General features: G+C 40.6%; 1 long non-coding RNA gene across 3 annotated transcripts in view; it reads right to left on the bottom strand.

Annotated features, from left to right (window-relative positions):
• The window catches only part of LOC102164143, a 100,897-nt gene continuing 88,327 nt past the window's right edge, over positions 2,347 to 14,916 (bottom strand). For all 3 annotated transcript variants that reach the window (XR_002340716.1, XR_309173.3, XR_001302502.2), the window contains one exon: positions 2,347 to 2,494. This is a non-coding gene — a long non-coding RNA (uncharacterized LOC102164143). The remainder of the gene's footprint in view (positions 2,495 to 14,916) is intronic.

Below are 14,916 nucleotides of genomic sequence, written 5' to 3' on the forward strand. Positions count from 1 at the left end.
TCTTCCTTGGGCCGAGTAAATCCGGCTCACATTGGCCACCGCACAGAGATGTTGTGCAAACATGTTGCAAAGACGCTTCTAAAGAGCCCGGCTGGGGGTCCTTAAAGATAGTCTAACTCTGTCATGTATTGTTTCCCCTATGTGCTAAGGTTTTGCCTGTTTACGGTGGGGTTGAGGGCAAAGCTGCCAGGAATCAGACCCTGAGACGCTGCCTGAAAGAGATGACAGGAAATGGTTTCTGGGATTTGGTGGGCGGCTGCGAGGGAACAGGGAAAACGGCATCCTTTACCATCTTGTGATAGAGACCCTAGGCGGTCATCCCAGGATAGACCCCACTCCCAGGTCTTCTGCCCACCTCTGGTCTGGTGATAAACTTCAGCTAAAGAATAAATTTATTCTTTGTATTTATATGTATGTTCTTCCTATTTATCTGACACCCCATGGATGCTCCCAGACCAGGGACTGAACCTGCGCCACAGGAGTGACCCAAGCTGAGGCAGTGACAACGCTGACTGTTTAACCCACTGCACCGCAAGGGAACTCCCAGGTGACTGATTTCTCAAGGGTCAGAATGTTCTCCAGGTCCTCTGACGTCACAATTATAAAACAGGATGATTGAAGGACATGATTCAGGAAGCCCAACTCATAGGGGATGCTGTTCTCTCCAGGTGATTCTTTCCAAGTTATCTTTTCGATGAGTGAGGATCAGGACGCAACTAAACACACACACACACACACACACACACACACACACCTAGCATTGTGCTTCCCGAGCGATACAGCTGGACGCCTCTGGTTGAGAAGCAATGCTTTTGAAAACAAACAGGTTCTGCATCTTCAGGAGACACTGTGCACTTCTGATAAATAATAGATGACCCTATTTATGTGAGAGATCTTAGCCCCTGACAAAACCTCAAATATGGTAGGCGGATGTTGGAGTCATGCTTCAGTATCCCCTCTCCTCTGGGGCAAATTAGGATATTTATTCATTTATGAAAGTCAAGAGTTTATTCTAAGACCAATGGACTTCCTGCTCGTCACTTAAATAAGCGAATGATCCCGCTGGACACACAGTCTGACACCTATATGCCGGGGGAACATTGCAGAACTATGTCTCTCTTCTGCCCATCAGCAGTGGGGATTGGAGCTTCTAGGATTTTCAAGCTTGACACAAGACTCAAAAGTTATAAACAAAAAAGTTGTATGGGAGGTCCCATCGTGGCTCAGCGGTAAGGAACATAGTTAGTCTCCATGAGGACACAGGTTTGATCCCTGGTCTCACTCAGTGGGTTAAGGATCCGGCGTTGCCATGAGCTGTGGTGTAGGTTGCAGATGTGGCTCAGATCCTGAGTGTCTGTGGCTGTCCTGCAGGCTGGCATCGACCCCTAGCCTGGGAACTTCCATATGCCACAAGTGTGGCCCTAAAAAGACAAAAAAAAAGTTTTATAGATTTAGTAACATGCCAACATAAATTTCTGGGTTCTGGTATAGGATTTGATGAAAGATGCCATGAATATAATGCATGCACATTATAAGTATTCAAATGATTATATTAATATATATAATATTGATGATAGTAATATTTATGTATAAAACTATATTGGAATACTGCCAGTGTTATGAGTTGTTCTAATTACCTTGCGAAACAAATCTAGTCACTTTTAGGACAAAATTTAGAGCACATCCCCATTTCCCCATATAGTTAATCAATAACTGGTAATTTTGTTCAAAAAGTTTTTTAATTTGTCAACACGACGAGCCAAAACATACCATTTCCTGTCTGTGGTTATTTCGTGCATTTTCTGTGATTCCTAATCTGATTCACCATTTGTCACATGTCCTTGAACCGCTGACGTTTTTACCATGAATACCTTTTTTATATTTTAAAATTATTCTAGGGCTCTGGTTAAAAGTCTTCTCGTAGTCTGATTATTCCAGTAATTTTTCTTACTGCTCTGAAGCACTATTTCTTTTCTTACTGGAGTAGAGGTGACGCACAATGTGTCAGGTGTACAGCAAAGTGATTTGGTTATACATAGGTATATACCCACTCTTTTTCAAGATTCGTTCCCCATATAGATTATGACAAGGTGTTGAGTGGGTTTCCCTGTGCCGTACAGGCAGTCCTTCTTACCTATCTATTTTATGTACAGTAGTGTGTATCTGCTCATCCCAAACCCCTAATTCATCTCCCCTTGTCCCCTAAGTTTGTTTTCCATGTCTGTGGGTGTATCTCTGTGTTGTAAATAAGTTCGTTTGTATCTTTTTTTGGGTTCCACATATAAGTGATATCATATGATGGTTGTATTTCTATCTGACTTACTTCACATAGTGTCGATAATCCCTAGGTCCATCCATGTGGCTGCAAATGGCATGATGTCATTCTTTTTTATGGCTGAGTAGTATTCCATTGCATACATGTACCACATCTTCTTTATCCATTCCTCTGTCAGTGGACACTGGGGCGAAGCTCTCTTTCTTAAAATCACTCCTCCTGTGTGTTGAAGTGAGAGAAGAGAGGGGATCATCATTTCAGCTTTTGTACTGTGTTTGCTGTGGCTTCTAAATGGTCAACAGAGTCTCTGATAATATGGATTCTGACACCCAATATCATGGTTGTACAATTCTCTGTGGTCATGTAAAGTTTAGGAAGACTGTTCTGTTGCCAAATCTAGGAAAGAGTATCCCCCTTTTCTCCTAGTAACTTTTTTTTGTTCTTTTTCTCAGATTTTTAAGACTTTTTCAATCTCCTTTGTGCAGGCCAGAATCTATCTTCAACACCACCCCACCCTTAGAGAGCCGAATATCCTAATACCATCTATGCAAATGCCCTAGTGATTTGATAAAATCTTCTAATGTTTGATAAATAACATACTCTTGGGATCTGCCTTAGGTTTTTTTTTTTTCTTTTTACAGCTGCACCTGTGGCATATGGAAGTTCCCAGGCTAGGGGTCAAATCAGAGCTACAGCTGCCAGCCTACACCACAGCCACGGCAATGCCAGATCTGAGCAGCATCTTTGACCTACACTGCAGCTCACAGCAGTGTCGGATCCTTAACCCACTGAGCAAGGCCAGAGATCGAACCCCAGTCCTCATGGATGTTAATAGGGTTTGTCACCGCTGAGCTACAAAGGGAACTCCCCAAACTTTGTTTCTCAATGCCATATTTTTTTCTTTCTGTTCCTATTTCTATTACAGTAGTAGAGATGACATCTCAATAGCCAGGGAAGCAATATTTCCCCCTTATGCCTCTTTCTTAAAAAGTTTTTTCTAATTATCAGCATGTTCCTTAATGCCAAAATGTGAGAGTTACTTTGGTAAATTATGCCAAAACTCCCATCCATTGGATTGGACTACATTCCATTTATAGATTAATTTAAGATGAATGGGTATCTTAAGGGTAGCAGCTCAAAGTCAAGGAGAAAAAAAAAAGCATTGGTTTGAAAAAATAAAGAGCCCCAAGCATGTGGCAAGAATACCTTATTTACATATGTGACCTAAGGTTCTCTGGAAAGTGCTGTATCCTGAATTATTTTTAAGTCATGGAAGGCAAAGAATATTTGGATGATACATAGTCGCATAAGGTAGCAGGATTTTGCATGGGCTGGTTTATATCAGATCTAAACCTGTAAGATTTAGTAACTGATCTTGCAAGGAAAGAACATTATGCATTAATTGACTTCTGTAGGCTTTTCATCTCAGTTCTTTTTGTTGAAAACAGCTGGTGTAGCAGGTGGCCGACTAGGATGCATGCAACGATGGAAAAAACCAACTCAGATTTTTCCTAAATAAAACAAATAACAGTAGGTAGGACAGATCCTAGCTACCATGCTGTAGAGAAACCCCTTAAAATTATTAACAAGGCATGCTATAAGGCAATTCCTTGGCTTTCCAAAGCCGACTGTGCCTTGTGAAGGGTATCAGATTCAAAATTAATCAATATCATTTTCTCCTCACATGTAAATAAACAAAACCACACTAATGGAAAATTGTGTAGAAAGCACGAATGATTTTAATTTGCATGTGCCTGAATGCCAGATCTCTGGATGTTTTTTCTAATCTAGTGTACTTTTCCCATCACTGGAGACAAAAAAGTGTGTGTGTCGGAGGTAAATAAAATGAATACATTTAGGCAACATTGAGGTTTCCTTCTAAAGCAAGAGCTTCATCAACTTCCACAAAACAGCTCAATTTGGTGACTATTAAGAGGTAATTGCTTCTGGTCCCCACATAAAAAAAAAAATATTTCTCTACAGTCAAAACACACACACACATACACACAAGAAGAAAGCTCACAATTATACTGGCAGTCTTCCAAAATGAATCCTTCCAAACTGAATATTTCACTTGCAGGTATTCATAATATTGTCAATTATTAAGCCTCGTTTTCATAAAGAGATGGTTAATGAGTATTTCTGTGTTTGCTTTATTTGCTGAAGCATGCTTTTCCAGATGTCAAATTAAGGAAGGTTGGGAGACAGGAAACGTGATTTGTGGATAATTTTTAGAAAATACTGCAGCAAATGTTAAGCCAAAGTTGGGTTCTTGTAACTTCAAATAATGAAGGAACTTCTATGTGTGTGTTCAGATCCCTGAGGTCAGAGTGATTCCAGGGACCACGTAGCTGGACTGCTCTTGAGAAGTTAATCTCTCTAAGCATATCGTCAAATGCCCCTGAAACATCCCCAGGTAACTCATATGCTTTCCATTTGCATATTCACCTTCCAGAGCCAATTAGTCCACGTGTGCTTTCTGTCAATTAAAAGAACACACTCAGTGACCAGTGGGAATGATGGGTTTGGTTTTGGTCCGTTGTCAAGGTAACAACGGTGCCATATCCTTCTGCTTCTAAGCATCCTCATCAATCCCTCTCTGTCTCACTCTTTCCCATTTTGCTCTTTCCATCAAAATCCACATGGTTCTGGATGCTGAGATTATTTTTTCCTCTTGTCGCTCTTGTCCTTGGTCATCCATCCCTCTGTCTGATTTCCACTCTTTTTCAGTGACGTGATGTGATGGCTTTGGGAAGACATATTTAGAAAGACGATAAATTTATAGAGATCATAAATTTATTGTGAAGTGTTATCATGGGCCTGGGAAATAGGAAATGCACATTGTCTTCAATAGAAAGCAAAGAAATATGAAATCAGTTCTTTCCACTAGAAAAATAAGACGCTAGTGTCACGACAGTGTTTATTTTCATACCCACCTGTCACTGACAAGCAAAGATATCCCTTCAGCTAAGACTGTATCTTTGATGTTAGTTTTAACTTTTGTGTTTTTTCTTGTGTTGGGGGAGGAGGAAGATGTCAGGCAAGAAACTCCGTAAATGAGGCTTAAAGATAATTCTACACCATTTTAAGCATCCCACTCTCTAGACTAAAATGACTGCTTTACCAAATGTAAACTGTTTTTCCAGTAATTATCAATCGCACTGACAGCTTCCTGAACAAAGGCAAGAATTTATCTATAACATCTCTCAAGCAATTCTGGTTCTATTTATAGAGCCTCCCTGCCTCCTGCCCCAGCAGTGATTAGGATGCATTTTTGGGAAATTTCCTCCAAGTTTCCTATTCTATATCTACTGTTATAGTTTTTGCTTTTTTGGCTGTGCAGAGGAAGATCCCAGGCCAGATCCTTGACTTTTAGACTCAAGGACATGGGATTCAGATGAACGATACATTTTTCCAGGGCTAGGTGAGCTGCTGAGAGTCTTCACAGTCTGATTTCCAAGTCTGTGCTGATAAAACACCGTCTCGACATCACCAAAGCAAGAAACACCGGAAAGCAGCAATGCTGTAGAAACGTCCACTCAACTCAAATGGCCTCTGCCCGTATTTTCATCTTGTGCAACCGTACTTGACAGCTCGCAGTATTTCACAGGGGAACCCTACCATCAAATACTATTTCTACTAATATTATTTCTGTTCCACAAGCAGCATCATTTTATGAAGCTGAGGCCACACAGGTCCTGTGTACTTTGTACACCACCTCCAGGTCCTGTGTGGGGGAAGGTCCCTTTTATTTTAGTCTCTAGACGTCTTTTTTCTTTTTCTTTCTTTCTTTTTTTTTTTTTTTCAAACTTGACCTAACTCTAACCCAGAGTGAAGGATGCTCTCAAATCCCAAGAGACGGGTGCACTTTTTATAAATGCTAGAATCAGTAAATAACAGACCAGAGAAGATGACTTGGCTAAAGGAACCCGTCATTCCATCCCAGCACATGTGAAATCAAAGAGGGTAAAAGAGTCTGGAAGGAGAGGTAATGGGCCCCCTTTCTCCAGATCCATTTCAGAAAGAGTCAACATTGCTGTCTAAGGGAACACCTGCAAAGAAACCTTCCCGCAGCCTTAGCCGCCGCCTCAGACTCCCCTGGATGCCTGCCTGCCCTGGGGCTGTGAATTCCCCCTCCCCTGGCCCAGGCATGAGCTAGGACAGCTGTAGGCGAGACAGGAAGCTCATCTTCATCAAAATAGGCTTTGACGCCCTCTGCCAATAAACACTCTTCATTTATTAACGACTTAATCCTTTGAGAAAAGCCCACTTTGTTAAGTGGCTTGGCATTCCAAAGCAGCCCACGCTGGCTATGTCCATGCCTCCGTAAGAGATGATCAGACAACAGGAGACTGCTGAAAATATCGTTCCAGGCTTCTGGTAAACCTGCACCATCTACTCCCACCAGGGATGAAAAAAGATCACTGAAGGCTCTGCCTTGAAGGAGCTGTGCTGAAATCACATTCTCTCCCTTTCGAATCCATCTGAATTTAATGTGTGTGACTAATAGGATTCCTTCTCTAATAGCTTATCCACACACAGGCTCCTTTTTTAAAAGAAAAAATTTCAGCCATTTGAGGCAACACGGATGGAACTAGAGACTCTCATACTATGTGACGCAAGTCAGAAAGAGAAAGACAAATACCATATGATACCACTTAGATCTGGAATCTAATATACGGCACGAATGAACCTTTCCACAGAAAAGAAACAAACTCAAGGACTTGGAGAACAGAGTTGTGGCTGCCAAGGGGGAGAGAGGAGGGGGGAGGGAGTGGGATGGACTGGGAGTTTAGGGTTAGTAGATGCAAGCTATTACTTTTGGAATGGATGAGCAATGAGGTCCTGCTGCACAGCACAGGGAAGTATTTCTAGTCACTTGAGATGGAACATGATGCAGGAGAATGTGAGAAAAAGAATATATATATACATATATGAATGACTGGGTCACTTTGCTGTACACAGCAGAAATTGACAGGACATTGTAAATCAACTGTAATTTAAAACATTGAAATAATTTTTCCCTTGCTGTACAGTGGTGAAAAAAAAAATTTTCAGTTGAAACGGAGACGCTAGTGAGGACATGTAATTAGGATCATCAGGAAGAGTCTAAACGATCCACTGGGTCAGTAAAATATTGTTCCAGTGGCAATGGGTGCCCCAGGGGCTTCTGGTTTCAGAAAGGTAGTAACTATAAAGCTCGGGAGGATAAAGTGTGAAAATCTCATTTGCACTGCCTTTATGATGCCGGTGGGTCTTTTAAGCCTACGTGATGCAACTAATAGCATCGATGTTTTAATGTCCTGCATGTATGATGTCCAACAGCAGGCTGCTGCTTACGGTATATCTGGAGAGACAGAGAGAGGCAGAGAGAGAGAGTTTATGAGATGCCAAAGTGGTTTTTCAAGCGACAAGAGAACTCACATCTAACCACCTCGTTCTGTCTTTTCTTTGACAAGTCCCAAGAAACAACCAATGACATACACATTACAATGCAAACAGGAGTTCCCATTGTGGCTCAGGGGTAACGAACCGGACAAGTGCCCATGAGGATGCAGGTTCGATCCCTGGCCCCACTCAGTGGGTTAAGGATCTGGCATTGCCATGAGCTGTGATGTAGGTTGCAGCCACTGCTCAGATCCTGCATTGCTGTGGCTGTGGCCAGCCGCTGCAGCTCCATTTTGATACCTAGTCTGGGAACTTCCATATGCTGGGACTGCAGCCCCAAAAAAGACACACACACAAAAAATGCAATCAGACATGAAGCAAAACAGGAATCTTAAAAAACCTGTATGCTTGCAATCAAAAAACAAAAACAACCCCCCCCCAAATTCCTTATATCAAAAAACAAATACCTTTGACCATGGTACCAAAAATACAGAATACACAGGGGTGAATCTAACAAAGCTTTTAAAGACCTGTACACTGGCAGCCCAAAAAACAAAAAACACATTCTTTTTATCGAAGGAAAAATACCTCTGACCACGGGATCAAAAATACAGAGCAGGTAGGGGCAAATCTAACAAAAGATTTTATTTATTTAGCTTTTTATTTTTATGATATTATTATTTTACTTTTATTTATTTATTTATTTATTTTCCTGAGGCATAGAGAAGTTCCTAGGCTAGGGGTCGAATCAAAGTTGCAGCTGCTAGCTTTTCGCCACAGCCCCAGCAATGCCAGATCGGAGCCACGTCTGGGACCTACACCACAGCTCATGGCAATGCCAGATCTTTAACCCACTGAGTGAGGCGAGGGATTGAACCCGCATCCTCATGGATACTCGTCAGGTTTGTTTCCACTGAGCCACAGCAGGAACTGCTAACAAAAGATTTTAAAGACCTGTACACAAGCAGTCAAAAAAAAAAAAAAAAAAACAAAACAAAAAACCAAAAAACATATTCCTTTTATCAAAAAACAAATATCTTTGACCGCAGCATCAAAAAGACAGAATACGTAGGGGCAAATCTAACCAAAGATTTTAAAGACCTCTACACTTGCAATCAAAAAACAAAGAAAAATCTGTACACTTGCAATCAAAAAGCCCTGTGTACTGTTCACAACACAAACAAATTCCTGGGAATATAAAGAGTCAGAGGACTCAGGATTGCTAAGATGTCAATTATCTTCAGATTGATCTGTATATTCAATAAAATCTCAAATGCCCAGCTGGCTTTGGGTAGAAAATGACAAGCTGAATTTGAGATGCCCATGGAAATGCAAAGGACACAACCTGATCACAATGACTTAGGGAAACACAAATGAATGTGGACAACATGATTGCCTGGTTTCAAGCCTTATTTTAAAGCTCCCATAATCTGGAGGTTCCCTTTGTGGCTCCATAGGTTCTCCTAGGATCCATGAGGACACAGGTTCCATCCCCGGCCTCACTCAGTGGGTTAAGGATCTGGCGTTGCTGTGAGCTGTGGTGGAGGTTGCAGATGTGGCTCAGATCTGGCGTGGCTGTGGCTGTCCTGCAGGCAGGCAAATGTAGCTCCAATTCAACCCCTAGCCTGGGAACTTCCATATGCCATGAGCGCAGTCCTAAAAAGCCAAAAAAAAAAAAAAAACCACCATAATCAAACCACTGTCACCAAAGACACAGACAAATACATCAGCGGAAGAGAATACAATGCCCAGAAATGAACACACAGATATGAACCACCGACTTCTCAAAAAATGGTCTCAGGGCAATTCAGTAGAGAAAGGGAAATATTTTAAAGAAATGATATTCTGGCAGATATCTATCCATAGGCCAAAAAAAAAAAAAAAAAAATCAAACTCAATCCCCCCCACCTAAATATACCCCTTGCATTAAAAAAATTAACTCAAAATGAACCATACGCTTGAATTGAAATTCAGATTTAAAACCTCAATACGGAGGTCTCTTGTGGTGCAGTAGGTTAAAGATGTGGTGTTGTCACGGTAGCAGCTCGGGTCATTGCTGTGGTACGGGTCCAATCCCTGGCCCAGGAACTTCCACATGTCATGGGTGCAGCAAAAACAAAAACAACAGCAAAAACAAACAAACAAAGAAACAAAAAAACCCTAAGTATACGTAAGAGAAGCAAATGTGATCTGGGGTTAGTACATGATTTCTTAGATAACAATACCAAAATCACAGTCCATAAATAAATTCTAAGTAGAACTTAAAAATTAAGAGTACCTGCCCATCAAAAGACCCTGTTAAGAGAATCACAGTACAAGCCACAGACTGAGAAATCCTATCTGATAAAGAAGGAATAATCAACATACATAGGGAACTCTCCAAATGCATTAATAGAAAACAAGCAACTTAAGAGGTTTTTGGCCACATTCAAGGCACATGGGAGTTCCCGGGCCACGGATCGAACCTGCACCACAGCTGCTACCTCTGCCACAGCTGTGGCAGTGCCAAATCCTTAACCCACTGTGCAGGACCAGGGCTTGAACCTATGTCTCAGTGGTGACCTGAGCTTCTGCAGAAATAACCCTGGATCCTTAATTCACTCTTGTCACAGTGGGAACGCCCCAACAACCCTGTTTTTACAGAAAAGGGCAAAGATTTAAACAGACATTTCAGCAAGGAAGATGATCTAGGCTTGGCAAATAAGCACATGAAAAGATGCTCAATACAGGAGTCATTTGCAGAATGCAATAAAACTAAAACATGATTCCACTACCTATCTATGAGAATCGCTAAAATTAAAGAAGAAGAAAAAAATTCCTCCCAGAGCGGGTTTGAAGTAATTGGAAGGTTGGCGAAAACAAGCATCATTCATGGCTGATGGGAATATAAAAATGTGTAACCACTTTGGAAAACAGTTTGGCAGTTTCTTATAAAGTTAAATATATACCTGGCATAGGACCCAGCCTTTTATAGCTAGTGTTTACTCCCAGAGAAGTCAGAGCCTGGGCGCCTACAAACGCTTGCACGTCCTTGTTCAGAGATATTTATGTGTAGTCATCTGTCACTGGAAACAACCCCCACATGGGTCAAGGTCAATTCATACACAACTAATGTATGCCATGAACTGATATAGATCATTGAAGGGGGACGGCTTGGGGCTGGGGCTGGGGAGGGGGTCAAATGGAAACTTTCAAGGGTGGTAGGTATATTTGCAATCTCTTTTTTAACGACTTTTAAAAAATATTGTTAAATTTTTTTATTATAGTTGATTTAAAATGTTCTGTCAATTTCTGCTGTACAGCAAGGTGACCCCGTCACACACACACACACACACACACATATATACACATTCTTTTTCTCACATTATCCTCCATCATGTTCCATCACAAGTGATTAGACAGAGTTCCCTGTGCTGTACAGCCGGATCTCATTGCTCATCCACTCCAAAGGCAAAACTTTGTATCTACTAACCCCAAACTCCCAGCCCATCCCACTCCCTCCCCCTCAGCAACCACAAGTCTGTTCTCCATGTCTGTGAGATTGCTTCTTTTCTGTGGAAAGGCTCCCTTGTGCCATACATTAGATTCCAGATATAAGTGATATCATATGGTATTTGTTTTTCTTCTCTGACTTACTTCGCTTAGTATGAGAGTCTCTAGTTCCATTCATGTTGCTGCAAATGTCATTATTTTATTCTTTTTTATGGCTGAATAGTATTCCATTGTGTGTATATGTGTGTGTGTGTGTATACAACATCTTCTTAAGCCATTGGAATGTTTATAATATTGATTGTAGTGGTAATTTCATAGATGTGTGTATATATTTTAACATTAACCAATTCTTAGAATTTAAATATCCACTTGGTCAGTTACATCTCAATAAACCTTTGACTATATTGAAAGATTGTCAGAATTGCATGGAGTTTTGAATGCTAAACAAACCTCACCTTGCAGGATAAAATCTACCACATTACTGCATGTTGTATTTTCATCCCATGTCCTTCAATATTTCTTCCATCTCTTTACTTTTTAACTATGTATTTTTCAGAAAATATATCTACCATGTTTTTTTGCTCTTCAGCCTTAAAATGTTTCTTCAATCTGTAATGATCTAGAACTATCATCGGCAAATATTGCTTTTTTTTCTTTTTTAAGGAGGATCTGGAATAACTCTGCATTAGGCATTGTCATCTGTTACGTATGGGTTACTAGGCTTTAGACATGAAATTTTTCATCATTAAGAAATGCAAAAATGAATAATTCATTAGGAAAAACACTAGAGAAAGGTCAGTTACAAAATTAGCACCAAAGGAGTACTTTGAAATTCTGCTGGGAGAAAATACAAGGATACCAAGACCTTACCACATACAGTAAACGGACAATAGTATTCAGCAAATTGACCAGCATTTGAGTCGTAAGGACAAAAAAAAAAAAAAAAAAAATCCAGTCTTGCTAATAATAAATATACTCAATATTGAAACATGTTGCCACATTTATTCTTTTAATTTTATCAAGATTCCCTTATTCCTGCCTGGTGTGAGTACGGCGCAATTCTTCCTATGGTACTGACAACCTCATAAATACAGCACAGATTTGGGAAAAGCAATCTGTTGATGTGAACAGGAAGCCAGGAGACTAAATGCACATTCTGGTCTGGCAATTCATGGACTGAGAAAATACACTGAGGAATTCCTCCCAAATACTGAACAGTGTGCATGTGCTGACGATAGGACTTCTCATCTCATCAAAACATCCCAAATAACCTAATTCCTGCATGCTCTTGTAATAATCTGCAGGCTAAAAATTGAAATAAAGAGGAGGGATGTTTATAGCAGCATGAAGACTTACAGTCGCAGGTTGTGTGAAAACTCCATACAGAAAAGCAAATGAGAAGGACAGCAGAAATTCAAGTTGTATGGAGGTTCCTTAAAAAATTAAAAATAGAGTTACCATATGATCCTGCAATTCCAGTCCTGGATAGAGATCCAGAAAACTCTAATTCGAAAATATATATGCACCCTGATGTCCCCTGCAGCACTGTGTACAATAGCCAAGACATGGAAGCAACCAAAGTGTCCATGGATGGAAGAATGGATAAATAAGATGTGGTACACATATACAATGGAATACTACTCTGCCATCAAAAAGAATGAAATCATACCATTTGCAACAATGTGACTGGACCTAGAGATGATCATACTAAGTAAACAAAGTCTGACAGAGAAAGACAAACATGATGTGGTATCCTTTATATGTGGAATCTAAAACAATGATACTCATTTATAAAACAGAAATTGACAAACTGTCTTCAAAAACAAATGTATGGTTACCAAAGGGGAAAGAGGGGAGAGGGATAAATTAGGAGTTTAGAATTAACAGTTACACAATACCATATAAAAATACATAAACAACAAAGACCTACTGTATAGCACAGGGAACTATATTCAGTATCTTGCAATCACCTATAATAGAAAACTATCTGAAAAAGAATATACATATATATATGTATGTATAACTGACTCACTTTCTGTACACCTTAAACTAACACAACATTGTTCATCAATTATACTTCCATTTTTTATGAGAACCTTAAAAGCCAAAAAAACCCACATATCCATAAAGTGAATACAACATAAATTTATTTTTCAACTTGGTATTATGAGATATTATTTTTAACACAAAAATGATCTTAAACAAGCAAACAACGTCAAAAGCCACTGGACGTGGACATAAATGAAATATAAGCTAAATCCATGACTGTGTCTTAGAGAGGCAAACTGAGCTTAAAAGAAACATGAAATTATGAAGAAACAGGGCCAATGAAGGAGATCAATATTTCCCCTGGAAACTATTGATTTTTTTGTTTTATTTTATTTTTTGTAATTGTTATTTCCCCAATATAATTTTTCTTTCTACTGTACAGCAGGGTGACCCAGTTACACATACATGTACACGTTCTTTTTTCTCACATGATCATGCTCCATCATAAGTGACTAGACATAGTTCCCAGGGCTACACAGCAGGATCTCATTGCTCATCCATGCCAAAGGCAACAGTTTGCATCTATTAACCCCAAGCTCCCAATCCACCCCACTCCCTCCCCTCTCCCCCTTGGCAACCACAAGTCTCTTCTCCATGTCCATGATTTTCTTTTCTGTGGAAAGGTTCATTTGTGCTGCATGTTAGATTCCAGATATAAATGATATCATGATTTTTGAGAAATGACCATCAGAATGTTTTTCTTGAGGACTTCAGCCAAAGAGCCTAAGTTACACCTGTTCTGGAAGAAAATAGGCAGGTGTGAAACATTATTCCCGTGGCTGGTTTTGTGCATGCATGTGTTCGTGAGACAGCTAATTTCTACATTGCAATGGGACGGAAGGAGGGAAGGAAGAAAGGAAGGAGAAATGAAAAAATAATTGGGGTCTTCATATTTTGAGGCTGCAAATTCTCAACTTTGAATTGTATGGTCTTATAAGCAAAAGCTAACAAATGAATAGATTACATGGTGTCTTGATGTGGGAGTAGGAGTGAGGAGGTATGGGCGAAGGTGGTAGGTGGCCAGGAAAGATGATACTGGAGAAAACTGTATCCACAAATTCCATGAAAAAGAAAGAAACCCTTCTCCTGCGCTTATGTTAGTCCTTAGTGCCCTCCTTTCGGCAGGCAATCCTCAAGAGAGGACCTAAGGATGCCAATGGTTGACGGGTTTTCCTTACCGTCGCCCCCGGTCACCAAAGCCAACAGTCAAATTAGGAACAGGCTCACGCAACAGCCGAGAACAGAATCCATCATTGTGACACCTTGCCAATTTTGTCGCTGCTCCCTGGGGGACAGCATCTGGGAATACAGCTCTAATTTCTACTTCTGTGCAGATGTCTTGGTTAGTCTGTAAACAAACGGCAGCAGGTGGATCACCGCGCTCACAGGCTCCGCCATGATTTCTGCTTCAGGCTCGCGGCATGCCCATGATGTGTTCGAAAAGCAGTGTGAACAATGAGCAGGGTGGACCATGCGGTTTCTGATTCCAGGTATCATGTGGCTTTCCCATGTGCACAGTGCCAGGTGCCTGCAGCTTGGAAACAGCCCTGCTTTCTGCAGCCCTAGCTCGCCCACCACCTCTTTCAACAGCCAAGGTCTCCATGGATGCTCCCTGAATACCTGGAATGTTCTGTCAGTGCTGTCTGGTCCAGAGTAATCCCTGCTTCAAAGATTTTCATGATTCACTGTCTAGTCACTTCAACTCCCCCATC

This window comes from Sus scrofa, chromosome X (assembly GCF_000003025.6).
Source record: "Sus scrofa isolate TJ Tabasco breed Duroc chromosome X, Sscrofa11.1, whole genome shotgun sequence".
Classification (NCBI taxonomy): Eukaryota; Metazoa; Chordata; class Mammalia; order Artiodactyla; family Suidae; genus Sus; species Sus scrofa.